The following is a 16500-nucleotide window of genomic DNA, read 5'->3' as shown; positions in this document are numbered from 1 at the left end:
AAAATTAAAATAAGGGAATATACCAGAGCCGGCCTCCATGGCACAAGTGATAGCATCTCGGCCTTTCATTCGGAGGTCCCAGGTTCAAACCTGGTCAGGCATGGCATTTTCACACGCAACTTGTCATTCATCTCATCCCCTTAAACAATAGCTAACGGTGGTCCTGAGGGTTATAAAAAAACAATAATACCATTTGTGAGGCAATTTTTTAATTTAGGTAGTAAAATTGCACGCATTGAACAAAGTAATGGGAGATATACAAAAGCAAACTGGCACAAGCAAGGAAATTTTCATGCAAAAAAAATAAATCTTAATACTTGAAATACAGGTCGATGAATTAAAAAGAAATTCTTAAAAATATTTGTGTGAAGATATAGTGTTTCTGGAAACGACTAACTTGAATGGCTGCAACAGACTATGCAACTAATACAAACTAATAAATTTGATTTTCGCCGTTAAAATTTGTTCATTTTTAAAAATATTTTTTTGTTAAGAATAATATTCTTGAAGATAGATAAGTAACATATTTCAATCGATTTGTTAGTGTTTAACATGATTAGCTAATTTATAATTCAACAGAAACCCGGTTGAAATCTATTTAAATAAGCAGTTACTTTCAGTTTGGTCTGAATGTTTGTGCTAGTAGCTGGCGTTAACTGCTATACACTTAGGCCAATTACATGGTAGTGCGGCAGTACAATCTAAAGATCAAACAAAATTATTTCAACTATTTAGTAAGTATTGAATTATTGACAAACATTTCTGCCATTAAATCTACTGATATTTGCTCTGACTTATTCCATTAAAATCTACACTCATGTTGCATAAATCAGGATTTGGCCTTTACACAATCCATGGTATGGTAATGGAGAATATAAGATTAAAAGTGCATGAGCTTGCTAAGTAATAGGTGTTTCAAATGGCTAAGTGCATCATATTTCACACAAATTTCTATACTAGTGAAAACTGCCTGAAGATGAGCCACAATTGATCACAAATTAACAAAATATGTGAACAATTAAATATTTCTAAGCATGGTTTGGGATTGTTTCAATTGAGAAGAATATTTTTGCAGTTTCATTTGAGAAACAGATCTGTAACAAAGTACAGTCAAAACATTCAGATTTACATAAAATATTTTACATAAAAGTAAAATACTTTTTATTTTTAATGTAAAAAGTTGTAGAACTTGTTCCAAAGGTGAAAACCATTCCATTAGCAGTAAAGTCTTTTAATATGGTCATGGCATTCTCTTCATTGACTTTTTGGAGAAAGATAAAATGATAACCCGGCAAAATTATTCATCCTTACTGAGTTGTCTGAGTGAGGAAATAAAGAAAAAAGACTTCCACATTTGATGAAAAAATGTTTTTTTTTTCAACCAGGGCAATGCACCACCTCACTCATCTACAGTAGCAAAACTGTTTAAATTATGTTACAAAATTCTTCTTCATTTCACCTATTTGCCGTGCATTATTATCAAACTATTATCTATTTGCAAATGTGAAGATATGCTTGCTGGAAAGTGAGTGATAAAGAAATGGTTTGCATGAAATGATGAAGTTATTGCCTAAGCCTGCACCTATTTTGAAGATTTACATAAATCACATCACAAGGATAGTGTCAAGAAAACTGAGAATCATTGGACTAAATGTGTAGATTTGAAAGAATACATATGTTGAGAGAAACAAAAAGATTTTCCTGAGAAATTTTATTTTCTTTACTTCAGAGTAGACTTACCAAATACTCTGGGAAGTCAGCTTGCTGTGTACAACCTTTGTAACTATAATTAATTGTATAATCCCCCCACTAATTCCTGATAATCATTATCATCAGAAGCTACAGTATAACAATTGTTATCGCTTTCTTCTCTGATCATGCTTGTAAATAAAGGATTGGAAAAATTCCTCTTCTGTGCTTAAACATAAACAAGCATCATCATAAGGGTCATTCAATAATTAAACAGACAAATAGCTATATAGCAAAAATAGTTTATTAAATAAATACAATTTTTTGTCTACATTTCCACATAATCCCCACAAACTTCTCTATATTTGTCCCATCTTTTTATGAGTCTTCTTATCCCCTCAGCAAAGAATTCTTTACCTTGATCTCAGAGCTAGTTTTGTACTTTTTTCTTTACCGCTTTGTTAACTTGATGCTGCACAAAGTTTCACACATACAATTCCAAAGGGGGCAAATTCAGGGCTATAAGAAGGATCAGGTAGGAGCTCCCAACCCACTTTGCCAATAGTTTCCAGCATCAGTTGTGCCATATAAGATTGAGCATTGCCTTGGAAGAACAAGCATGCCTTTCCTTTGCCGTCCTAAACAATTTATCTTCAACGCGGGCTTGACTTTGTTCTCTATCATGAATGAGTAGTATAGGCTGTTGACAGTGCGCTGCCCCTCCAAATAATCACAGAAAATCAGACCATCGGCAATCCAAAAGATAGTTAACATGACCTTACCAGCCGATGATGGTTGTGTTTTGAATTTTTTACGGGCAGGCGATTCAGGGTGTTTCCCTTGCATGCTTTGACGCTTGGACTCCGGCCCAAAATGATGTATCCAAGTTTCATCACATATTAAAATCTGTCCAAAAATGCACCACCTTCATTACTGAAACAATTTTTGAGTTTGTTGCAAATGTGAAATCTCTCAGCTTTGTGATGAATGGTAAGCTCTCTGGGAATCCAGTTTGCACAAGTCTTACAGTAGTTCAATTTGTTCTGAATGATCGAATGAGTTATACCTACACTTACTCGACATTTATCAGCAATTTGTTCAACTGTAAGTCATCAGTCTTCTTGGATTACTGAATCAATATGAGAATCTAAAGTTGAGGTCGACACTGTTACCGGACACCCGGAGTGGTGTTCATCGGTCACGCTTTTGCAGCTACTTTTAAACTTTTCCACCCATGCGTAAAAACTCGCACAGTTCATGCAACTACTGCCATATTGTTTGTTCATCCAAGAGAATATTTCTGATGGTTGTACACTTTCCGAAAGTAAAAATCAGATCACAGAATGGTGTTCTTCAAAAGTACTTTCTTCGAGCAGATATGCCATCTTAACTAAGACTTTAGAGGTTATGTTTATGTAAATATTAATCAAACAGCTCTTCACAAGATTGCCAACTAATACTTACATAGGTTTCAATCCCCTGCATTAAGTGTCTCCTTCACTAAAAATGTTTAATTATTGAATGCCCTTTGTACATATGAATGTCACAAATGATATTTCTGAATAACTTAAGCAAGGTGAGTTATGCATACATGGACAATTTAAATACAAATTTCAAGGTTTTACAAACTAACAGTTTGATGCTAACTGTTAAGGAAATTTTTCAGTTAAATATCAAGTCTGGGGAGCAATGCAAGTGAAATTTTGTTTCAAAATGGAAAAAAACTGTTTTTATAAAAATTTGCAGCAAAATATTTATGGAGGGAATTACATGCAACCACACAGTTTCACAAATTCTTAGACACAAACAGCATGTAGAAGCATTTCAAACATGAGGGCTATAATAATCACAGTTGTTTTTTTTTATTATATTATAAGAGTGTCTTTAACAGTCTGTTCAATAAAACCAAAAGAATAATGAAAGTCATTTATTATTTACTGGTAATGAATTTGATGAAATTAAAAAAAAAAAACAACTTAACTGTGGAAAAACAAGACACTAATGCTACACAACAGCAATGTATCCATGTATTTGTTGCTTATTATACATATATTTTTGATGAAGAATCATCATAATTTTTAACAAATTCTATTTCTTTAAATTCAATTTTTCACACAAAGAAAAAAAATACTTTAATTCTTTCACTCATTTACTCAACTTCAAATGAAATTGACAGAATCTGTCTTCACCACTTAATTTGACTTTAATCCATGTCTGTTAATTTTCTCCTTTTGTTGTTTTATTTGATTATAACTTTGAGTTCACAGAAATAACACTAATAAGTTTCTGACATGTTCTGCTACCTTGAAAAAATTATGAAATTACATTTTTGAACAGTCAGCTGCTCATAGTCATATTGTTTTTGTTTGTTTCAATTCTAATTTTGTATAAAGTGATATTTCTGTTTTGTTTTAGATGTGATAAATAGTTATTTAAAATATTATTAACCAGAAACTTTTATTTATTTTTATTTACATACGAACAGGTTTTTAACAATTTTTTATTTACATTTTAATAATAAACTGCTTATTTTGTTATAGGTTTCCTATTCAATATAATTTTAAAAGTAACAACTATAAAAAACTGCTTCACAAAAGATGTTTTATACAACAAATATTGTATAATTTTAAAAAGGCATTTTATATAAATTTTTATATAAAAAGCTGACAACAAAGTTGTAATAATTTCCTGGCATTGGTTATTTATTCTTATATAGTGAAAAAGTAATTTACAGAAAAAAAGTTTTCTAAGATTTTTCTTTTTGGGGTGAGGGGGTAATTTATGATAAATTTTTATTGTAAAATTATCATTACATGTTTAATTAACTAAACTTAAAAGTTTTAAAAATTAAAAAAAAATCTGCTTTTTATGCTCCCCACCTCCTTCAAAATCACCTTCCAAGAAAAGTTTTTGATTTTTATTGTTTACTATGTTAAATGGAAGAAATCAAAAATATTAAAAGTATTAATAATACTTTTTTTGTTTATCTTAACTTTTAATATTATTAAAAGCATCAAGAATCAATCCATAAAAAACCATGTGTAATTTTTTTTTGCCAATAATACAGTACAGGAAAGAGCCCAAAATTAATAAGCAGTGAAAATGAAAAGGTAAACTTTGTTTATTGTGGTATGTTACAGCAAAATACAAATAACAATCAATCCTTTTCATTCTTTACTCAAACTTTAATCTACAAAAAAACACATCTGTTTACCAATAATTTGTTTGATTACCTGCCTTAATGTACGAGCAACAAGGGCTTCCACAACAGGACCTCTATCACCGTGCAATAGATGTACTTCATCAATAATTAATAGTTTAACAAGACTTGTGAGTGCTATATCACTTGTTAATAAAAAGAAAATTATTAGAATAACGCTTTAAAAAAAAGAAATAAATGTTTAATAGAAAGACAGTCAGTTTAATATTTAACTGCTATAATCATAACTGAAAATTACCAGTTCCTTTTCTTGTAACCACATCCCATTTTTCTGGTGTAGTAACAAGCATCTGAGTTTGTAATATTTCTGCCTTAATTAACTGCATAATTCACATACTTGAACCCCTAATGGTCCTAATTTCCGATTAAAGTTTGCAGTCATTTCAGCAGCTAATGCTTTCATTGGAGCAATGTAAACTATCTGCAAAACATTATAAAATTCAAAATTATTAATTTTATCAAATAAAATACCAAAAAATTCTAAAATATACAGGTGTTACACATTATAAATATATTATATGTAAAAATACAGAATTTACAAACTGCAAGATGTCTTTTGAGTCTTTATTAATTTATAGTCTTAATTTTTAACTGTAACTTATTACGTTACAAATGCAGTAATAATAGTTTTAAATGAAAAAAAAGCATCTTATCAGTTCTACAGATAAATATTTTATTCTGAAAGTAGTAAAATTATAGTTAACAACATTGTAAAATGTAAATATACCCAATAACAGAATGAAATTTCTATGAACATTACACTACCTTAAGATCATGAATTACCTAGTGGTTCATTATTTTCTAGAAGTGAACAATGTAATGACCAAAACAGATAACATATAACACAAAAATATGTTACTTTTGACAGTAAATTTATATGAAACAAAAGAATATCAATAGGAATGCTTCTGCCAGTAGTCAAGGCTGAAATTTATACAGATAAATTTTAAAAACGACATACAAAATAAAATACAATTCTGGATGAGATATGTGGATGATATATTTGTAATTTACAAAATAAAATCAACTATGAGTACATTTTCTTTAACCTCTGAGACCACCATTAGGTATTGCTTCAGAGGATGAGATGAATGACAATTATTTGTGTGAAAATCCCATGCCTGACCAGGATTTGAACCTGGTCCCTCTGGATGAAAGGCTCGCACCACAGAGACCAGCATTTGAAACTGAAGAGAATGAGAATATGAATATTCTATTTATAAGAAATATACTTTACAAATATATTGATGGTACTGAAACAGGTGTCAAATTAAATTTACAAATAATTATAATATTTAATTAATGTAAAAATAATAATTTCACAGGACAATTTATTTAAATTGATACAATATTAAGAGGAATTTGTAACTGTAATAAGTATATTTATTTTCCACTCTGAGTCCCAGACCTTAAAATCTGATTACTCTCAATAAAGAATCAGATGCAATTTTTTCTCTTAGTTCATAATTTTAAATATTATTATCATTACTCAAATAATAACATCATATCTAACAATTAAGAATTACAACTGAAGATAATTCAATAATCATTTCATCAAAAGATATCACTCAAGTAATTTTTGAAAGTTCCACCAAAAAAAAAAAAATCTTTGAATTATCATTTGATCATTCATTTTTTGAATTATCTTTTTGATAGTGCTACGATTCCAACTTAATAGTTGATTAAATTTATTGTGATCTTGATACTAATTTTAGGAATCTAAATACATTTATCAATACCACCAAAAATAAATAATATTTAAGTTTTTCCAAATAAACAATCTACTTCATAACATAACCAAAAAAAATTCATAATCTTTTATTCTTATATAATAATATAATATATTCTGCTTACTTTTAAATAACGAATGAAAACGTTTATTCAGTGTTAACATTAAATGACTGTGTTCTATTAAATAAGTATAATTAAATACTTAATTCTATTATACTAATTCTTTAATTCTATTAAATAAGTTCACAAAATTAAGAGAACTCCTGAATACCTAGTTTTTTAACTTCATTCAGAACACTAAAAGCAGATTTGGAGCTGCCTACATAAAAAAAAATATATCCCCTTGAGTCTATTCAACTTATATGCTAAAAAAATATATTTAACTAGCCAGTCAGGGCTCACTTTGCTCGCCTGACCGTCTAGCCAGAGAGCTCCAACCCTGGACTCCTGCAGTGTTCATTACCCTCATGAGTCTGAGAATAATAATGATAATTAACAACTTAATTTCAGGCTTTAAAAAACCTGAAAGAGAAACTAAACTACAAAAGACAAAATTGTAGTAACTATGTTAACAGACGTACAGACACCTTTGACAACAAAAAATGAGTAATAATGAAACTATCAGCTTTATATATAACAATACATAATATAAGCCAAACATTCAAATACAAATCATAAGTTATAGAAACAAATTAAAACAAAATGTTTCAAATAATATAAAATAAAACTTCACTATGATTTGGATAAAACAATTTCAATATTGAGATTATCAACTGCTCTCACTGATAAAATAACTCCAGAAAAAATATGTAATTATAAAACTGAATTGCTAAAAATGAATAAACTACAATCAAAAAATAATACAGCAACAACAAACAAAAGTTACTCCAGTGCAATTTCTGAACCATTGGGCAAACTCTCACCTTATTAAAATATAATGAATTACTTGTGTCCCTCTCCTACAAATTCATCCATTTCATTAATAAAACACTAATTCACACTTATATACATTAACTATTCAATTATAAATTAACGATCAACATAAAGAAGGAACATGGCAACAAATATTTTAATGCTGATGAAAATTATCATCCTGCATAAAGGATCAGCCCAAATACTGGAGCAGGACAGTGTTTCATGTGAGAGATTACTTTTTCGCGTGAAAAATATCTTCTATCGTTAGCTGCAAAGAATTCCATAAATATACAAATTATAAATATATAATAAACCTAAGCATTAGATTTTAGCATCTAAACATAATTTATGCAGTAGCTTTTATTTTTTGTCAAAAAGATTTTTCCCTAGAATAACTACTTTAATATTCCAAGAGATGTATTTCCTGACTTAGATACAAAGATAAATGAAAAATGGTAATATCACATGAAGAGTTTTCTAGAGAAAGAAAGCCCTTTTAAATATACTCTAGATTACTGAAGTTTTACAAAATTAATAGAAAACTTGAAATTACTATTTTTAAGTTTTACTTAATATATCAGAAGAATATATTACACTAAAAAACATAAAAAAGATTATAACCTTGAATTTATCTTTTTGAATGACGCCTTTATCAATGAATTGTCGAATTGTATGTACAACTGTCAGTAGAGCAACATTCGTTTTACCAGCACCAGTGGGCGCACATATTAATAGATTTTCATTTGTATGATAAGCTGAATAAAACACAACAGACTGTATTCTGTTCAATTTTTTAACACCATTAAATGCCATCTGTCCAACCTGTATTTACAGAACATCAACATAAGTAATAACAGATATGATAAATTAAACACCTTTCCACCAGTGTGTAACATTTTAAAAAAAAATGTATGTTGACATTAAATACAAATTAAAACTTAACACAATATGCAACATTTTTATTAATAAACATACTGAACAAATTAAAATTAATACATTATTTCTTTTAACTTTAATACAATGACAAGCAATAAAATTTGATTTCCAGTATGCCATACATGCATAATATTTCATTCTAACTTCAGTAGCACGCAGTATGATATCTGTACAAACACATTTCATACATAAAATTTTTTGGAAAGTTCATTTAATATCTCCAAAACAGCATTGCAATGACCATTTTATGCATGTGTACCAACTTTCCATATTTTTTAAGTAAGGTAATGTAATTATAAATTTCAGTTTTTTACTAGAAATGGGTGAAATATGACAATGGCTGAAATTCATCATTGTTAAGATATGTAAATATATTATCAAACACCCCCATGAGTGAAAGAAAATTAAGAAAATGGGCCAGAAAAATTCAACGGAGAGCTGGAGAATAAGCATAGCAAGGCAGTCATTTGTAATTACTGATTTTTGCTTTTAAGAACAGTTGGTTCATTATTTCCTCCCTTGTCTTGTCTTTTCCTGAAATTTCAAGGACAGTTCTTTATGAAATAGTGTCATACCATTTGAGCAACTCAAAGTTGTGTTCATGCAAGATACCAAAGGTGCCTGCTCGGCACCACAAAACTAAATAAGCTGGCAAGTATTAACCATTCTGCTGAAGTATAGGGAGGAAGACTTAAGCCACAATTTTAATAGTGAAGAGATATAAGTGTTTCATGGCAATGTAAATTAAAACCAGCTTTTATTTTAAGGACAATAATGAAAACAAGAGAACAGTACAGAAATATTTGCTTTAAAAGTGGCTATACCTAAGATGAGACTATTCAAAAATCGGTACCTGGTTTCCATAGATGCATCTGTGAAAGTTGGAAACTATATAAAATAGTTTAAGGCTGCAGTTGATGAAATTAAAATAAATTAAAAACAAAAATCAATTTATAATTTTTTTTAATAATTTAATGATACTTTTCAAATATGGTTGGTAACATTCCAAATTGCCCCTAATAAAAGAGGGGATTTCCCCTATTTTAAACAATTCTAGTAGTAACAACACTTCCATCCCATTTTAGACATAGTAAAAAAAGAGAACGGTTTTTTTATTAATCAAATATTGTGTTTTTTTTTTTTCAAGTAATAGATTTTTTGTTTCTCAGAAATTTCATGAAAAATATATATTATAAACAGTAGATGAGAAAATAATGTAAAAATATTTCCTTTGAACAATCAAAATTATGGAGTATCCCCTGTAACAAACTGTTCTGAAGCCACTACCACTGTTCTGAAATATATTTTTAGTTACTTTTTAATCAAAATTGGAAAAAATATAAAAACCTGTAATTATTTAAGAAGTTTTATTCTGTAGAACTAACTAGTAAGCTGGGAGTTCTGTAAAACTAAAAGCTACAAGGTTTGCAAAGCTAATGTAACGGTAATTGGAACTTTTTTCTGACCTGGAGTAATATAATAATAGCATATCAGGTATATACATTTCACAAACTAATGAATGAACTGCATAGAGAAGCAAGATATAAACAAATAAATCTTCTACAGTATTAAATAATACCAGAAACTGCAGATATAATTAGTAAACATGGCTTTCTTATAATAATTTTAATACATTTCACAATCTAGTACTGATCATGGAAAGTGTGAAATCTTTCCCCTTTTTTCTTATCAACACACTACTGCTTTCCAAACAGGCATTGGTTGCTACAGGTTTAGCAACTAAGAAATGCCAACAACACAAAATGTTTTATACAAAGAAACTCATTAGACATTTTTTGTTAAAAAAAAAAAAAACAACCAATAAAACATTAGTTTTTCATTCAATTAGTATGCAGTTTTTAATTATAATTATGTAATTTAATAGATAAATTACATAATAAAATACAAAATTTTCATAAAAGATAACATAAAATTAAACAAAAGCAACGGTGATAATGCCTACACTAAAATCAAGTATAACATAAATTATAGAAATTTCAACAGAATACTTAAATTATTTGGTATAAAAACTGCACATATAACTAATAATAAAATATTTAAATAATACAGATCCATCTAAAGTAATAATTTTAGATAACAAGGCATATATAGCTTAAAATGTGCAAATTGTGAATTAAAATACATTGGCAAGACCAATCGGTCATTCTCAATTAGAATACGAGAAAACATATCAATGGTATAAAAAAAAAGTCAAATAGATAAATGTAATTTTGCTAAGTATATTATAAATAACAACCATAATTATAAACCAGATAATTTTATTAACATTCTTGATTTTTCAAATAATATACACATTACCAATAACTTAGAAAAGTACCATATATATATATCTTAATAACGATTAATTAATAAATGTACAAACAAGATTTGAAAATGATAAATTATATAAACAAGTACTAGACAATAACTATAAAGTGAGCTGACCATACCAGTCATTCCCATTTTACCATTACGGTAGAGACATTCATTATGACAGGACATTAAGTTGACACAATTTTAACACATGACGACCACCTTTATATATCTTACACACTTTATATAACAATTCTACTCCTGATGACAAAATTTTAATTAATAAAAAAAAAAATTAAGTTCCTGAAGATGGAATTCGTTTCCGAAAGCGCTAGGACACATTAAAATATTGTTGGTAAGTGGGTTTTACATTTTAATTATTTATTTTTCTATTTCTTTAGTAATTTTATTTAGGAACAAAATATTTATTAATATAATACAAGATTGTCATTTCTAATTTGTTCCATTAACTTTTAAACAAATAAAGGCAAATGTATACTTCACATGTTATAAGTCTCATTTATATTGAAGAAGAGAAAAATGTTATTTTGCACAAGATGGCATCAAATGATCCATTATATTTGAAGTTTAAAAATCTTTATGTATAAAAAGCAGCAAAACTGCTCATTTTGCCAAATAAAGCTAAGTATCTTTCATATAGTACATAATTTGGAAGTATATTCTATATTCGTAATGATTGTAGAGATGTTGATTAATCTTGGATTATGCTTTCAATTCGAATGCAAATAAGGAATTCCTTGTATTTATTTACCAGAGTAAGCAGAGTGATGGCCTATGTAACATTACTGAAAAAAAATAAAATGTATAATTTACCTTAAGCAAATTAATTAACTAATGTTACCAATAATGGTGAAAAAATCATAACAGTACTTCATTATCTGAAAAGAACCAAACATTAAAAATTGTCATAATTATTAAAACAATAATTAATGCTTATCACTGTTTATAACATATATGACATTAACTTTAATTTACTTATGGACCATATCACCCATTAAGTGAGATTAATGGCAAATTATAAAATAAACTTCTAATCAGGCTATAACAGTGTTAATTTATTATCTGTTTTTTCATTCATTCTTATTCAAAATTTCCTTTAACTTGATTAAATTACATTTTTAACTGCTTATTGATAACAAATGAATCACTCATATTATAGTTAATGGAAATCTATTTTCACTGAATAAATTAGAACACTAAATTGATGCATATGCATTCAATTCTGATTACTTTTGGGTAGATTTCATAAGAAAGCTACATATTATAATGAGTACCATGATTTGACTTCCAGAAAATTTCGTCATATCTTTGCATTTCACACCCCCCAGACTCCAAAAACCATAGTCAGCTCAAAAGTTTATATATATATATATATATATATTTCACTTTCTTGTGGACACAATAACTGCCATAATTTTGTACCAATCACTTTCAAACTGTTCCTTAAAAATAACGTGTCCCAAAAACTCGGTAGAGTTTGTTAACAGCCAAAATTGTACCGTTAGGGTGGAAATGGGGGGGCTTTTTAAAAAAAATAAAATATTGCTATAACTTTCTTAATAAGTAAAAATATTGAATTTGTTTAAAATTCCTACTATTCTTTGGATAAGTACCTAAAACTTATGTAAAGTTTTTTGATAACACCAACAATTGGCCCAGGGGGTGGAAAAAATGAGGTTTTGAAGACAAAAAAATCATACCTCCCATAATAGGCACAATATTGAATTGGTTTAAAGTGGTCGTTAGTCCTCTAAACATTACCTAAAACTTTTGTCTGAAACAATTTTTGATGACCAACGCTTACAACAAGGGATGACCAAAATGTTGTTGGGTTGTAAGATGGGGCTTGTCATATGCTGAACATGTGAAACTTTTTTTCACATACAACCATTGTCACCATGAGTAAATTTGAAGTTTTTTCTTAACTTTAAGGTGGAAATCTTTTTTATCCCCTACTTAGCATCGGTGAAATCTACCTCCGCCTTCTGGCATGTCGAAGGGAATTTTTCAATTCTTCCTGTACATTTCAGCAAGATGGGAAATGAATCCCTGTTGATTTATGATTACTGCAATATATCTTAATATATTCAACAGCCATGTTGAAATTCTGCCAAGACTACAATGAGATCTTTCTAACACTAGCACGGATGGAATGTGCAAATCATTTTCAATTTAAAAATAATACATTATCCTATCTGAATCAATTTCAATTGATTTTTAAAACAAATTTCTAACAGAGAAGATAAGAGTATATTATAGCCATGAAAAAATTTAAACAAATTATTTTATTTTATTCTTTGGGAATAATAGAAAAAATGTACACTGTATTGCAAATAAAAAAGCTAACTTTTAAAATAAAAAATTAATAAGGTTTTCTGATGTAGTGTGGCAAAAGGATGGTAATCTGCGTCTGGTGAGAAAAATATATTCATATAAATAAATAAATGAATATATTACTATTGGTTTAAATTAATAATTAATTTACTAAACATCTTTATTTTTTGTTTACAATGACTGCTTTATTATTTTATTTATTAGTAATTTTCATATCAGGCCGACAATTTCCCGCGCCATAGCTCATGGTCCTCTGCCATTTTAATATTTCTGAAGAAATGTCTAGTGTTTTTCCCAGTCGCATCTTCAATTTGGTCCAGCCATTTTTACAGTGGTCTTTTGCATGACCTACTTACTGCCCATGATTTTTTTCCCCTGTATTTATGCCGGGCCTACGGACTACATGACCAAAAAAGCAGAGGATGCGCTGGAAGTATATTGCGGACTACATCCTCTGTATATCCAGCTCATTTATAATCAAGTTGTTCGTCCTCTTTTCCATCCATGCAGCGCGGAGCATTTTTCTGTAGGCCCACACGACAAATGCATCAATTCACCTCTGGTCTTCAACCTTGATGGCCCAGGTCTCAATACCATACATAACTACTGGGAAGATTAGTACCTCAAGCAGTCTCAGCTTTGTATTCCTCATGATTGCCCTATCCTTCCAAATACCTGTGAATTTCATAAGCGCCTCCTTCACAAAGATAATTCTTTGTATTTTGGTCAACGAGCCTCAACATTTATCAAAAATAAATATACAAAATGATCCACCTTTTTGAAATCAGACAGCACATCACTGACTGGAAGATTGTCCATTCAGTCTGATAATAAAAACAGTCCGTTTAAGTCTGATTATCAGACTACTTTGATAATCCAAATAGTCTGTTTAAGATGAAAATGTTTGTTTTTTTTATGTTTAATTTCAGCTCTAGCGCCTCACTTTCTGCTGAACTCGGTTGAGGATGTCCTTCATTTCAACTTCAGAGCCTGCAAACAGAGTCATATCATCGGCAAACCTTAAGTTGGTTATTTGCCGGCCTCCTATTCATATAGTGCCATGCTAGAATAAATCCCTGTTATACTCCTCTCATCAGGTAAAAGAGCTCCATTCTATCATTTTCCAGTCTAACCAATGTACTGTTCTTTACATGTAGGTTCCAAATGAGGGTAACAAGATGATCAGGAACACCCATCTTCTTCAACACTCACCACAGATCTTTCTATCTGATGGAGTCAAAGATCTTGGTGTTATCTAGGAAATATATTATAAGAGGATTGAACTCTCTAACTTCCTCTAACAGCTGCCTAATATTTCGAATTTGCTCACGCGTACTCATTTCTTTGATGAATTTGGCTTGCTCTGCAGGAATTTCTCCTTCCAGATAGTATTGTAGACGTTCATGAAGTATAAACAACAAAATTTTACTCGCATGTGAAATCGGAGAATAGTTCTATAATTTTCGCAGCCTTTTTTATGTAGAGGTATGTACACTGAAGTTGCCCACTATTTACAGATCTGGTACATAGTCATCTGTTGCCTTGAACATTTTTCTGTGATGCTATCTGAACCTGGTGACTTGTCCTTCAATTTCTTTATTGCTTTTCACACGTCCTCTTTGAGAATCACTGTTCTCTCTCTGGTACTTAATCTCAATATTCTCTCTCTGGTACTAAATCTCAATATTCTCTCTCTGGTACTAAATCTAACTCTGTGAGCTCTGCATGGTCGTCAAGATATGGGTTGGTGCAGTAGTTTTCCATCTTCCTCCAATCTCCCAATAGTCGGTAAGAAGTTTAATACCTGCATCTTCTATAACCCAAGATTTTGTCTTTTTTTTGTTTGAAGGTGTTTGTAAGTTTCCTTATTTCTTTGGACGTGGACCACATTTCATTATTCCTGTTCGGCTTCTCAATTTTATTGCAAGTTTCTTGGATATATGAATTTTTATCATGATAACACAATCTTTGGATTTCAGTTGACAATCTCCAGTAATGTACTGAGGACTTGAGAAGCGAAAGGCACTGGTGGTACCTTTCACTCTTCTTCATTCCTTTACAAGTTGAGCAGTTTAACTGGACAACTAGTTTCGTTTCACTTCTTTAGCTATCTCTTCTGTGGCTTCCAAGATCATGATTTTAAATTCTTCTTATTTTTTAAAAGATGCTTGTTCACTTTCAACATATTTCTCACTGAACTTGACTTTTATTTTCTGAAGAAGTTCCATCTTTTGAATTCTGAAAAGACTAGTCTTGTTTTATTCAGTTGAAACACAACTTGACTCTAAGAAACAGACATAGCACTTGACGGTTTGACCTGTCATCTGCACAGAGATATGTTTTTATTTTCTTGACTGACGTTTCCCATCTTTCTGAAATCAAAACGAAATCAGTTTGGTTGCGATATCTGGTCCACAGTGAGACCCACGTATACAGCCTACAAGGATGTTACCAAAACAATGTATTGATTTTTTGGAGTCTCTTTTCTTGACAGGACTGGAACCATAATTTCTTTCACAGAGACTATTGTTGGCCATGGCCAACGTGCAATATTATTGCAATTTCTTTACTGCCTACTTTTGTGTTAAAGCCACCTTACACAATAGTAATTTCTTTCAAAGGTAGCAAGTCACAGCACGAGGCAAGTTGGTTATAAAGCTCTTCTATTTCTTCATTTTCAGCTGCTGATGTTGGAGCATACACCTTAATTATATTGAGCTTCACCAGCTTTGTGTTTAATCTCACCTGAAGGAAACTGTCGTTAATTGATCTATATTTGTATACCGCATCTTTCCATTCCCTCAATACTATAAATGCGACACCACTGCTTGATTGTTTTGATTTTCCTAATAAATATACCACATTCCCTTCAAATGTACTGAAGTGGCCACTGTCTCTCCAATGTGCCTCTGCTAGTCCCAGTGTTGTAATCTGGATTCTTTAACATTCTTTCTTGACAACGGCAAGCTTACCAAGACTAATACATTACATCTCTTACATTCAAGCTTGCAATCTTGTGTACTCTTCCAATGATGGTAGTTGAAGTCACATCCTCTACAGTCAGCAGATTTGACACCCTGTGATTTTCATTTCGTCTAACATTTATAGAATAACCTGAAGGGCAATTATTTCATCATGGATAATGAACCAAACACGGACACAGCGTATTCATAAATTAAGTAAAGGCTGTTGGGATTAATTGATAAAATGTGACAATTTGTTCACTATCGGAAGAAATGCAAGCATGTAAATTCTGATTGAACTGAAAACAAAATGAAATTTCTTGTAACAAACTAATGTACTTTCATCTCTTTTTTACATCTGAATACTTCTTACCGTTT

At 30.1% G+C, this 16500-nt stretch overlaps 1 pseudogene; it reads right to left on the bottom strand.

The window, feature by feature from the left end:
- The window catches only part of LOC142321316 (activating signal cointegrator 1 complex subunit 3-like), a 104326-nt pseudogene that overhangs the window by 66849 nt on the left and 20977 nt on the right, over positions 1 to 16500 (bottom strand).

Source organism: Lycorma delicatula, chromosome 3 (genome assembly GCF_047948215.1).
Source record: "Lycorma delicatula isolate Av1 chromosome 3, ASM4794821v1, whole genome shotgun sequence".
Classification (NCBI taxonomy): domain Eukaryota; kingdom Metazoa; phylum Arthropoda; class Insecta; order Hemiptera; family Fulgoridae; genus Lycorma; species Lycorma delicatula.
This window is presented reverse-complemented; position numbering and strand designations above follow the sequence as displayed.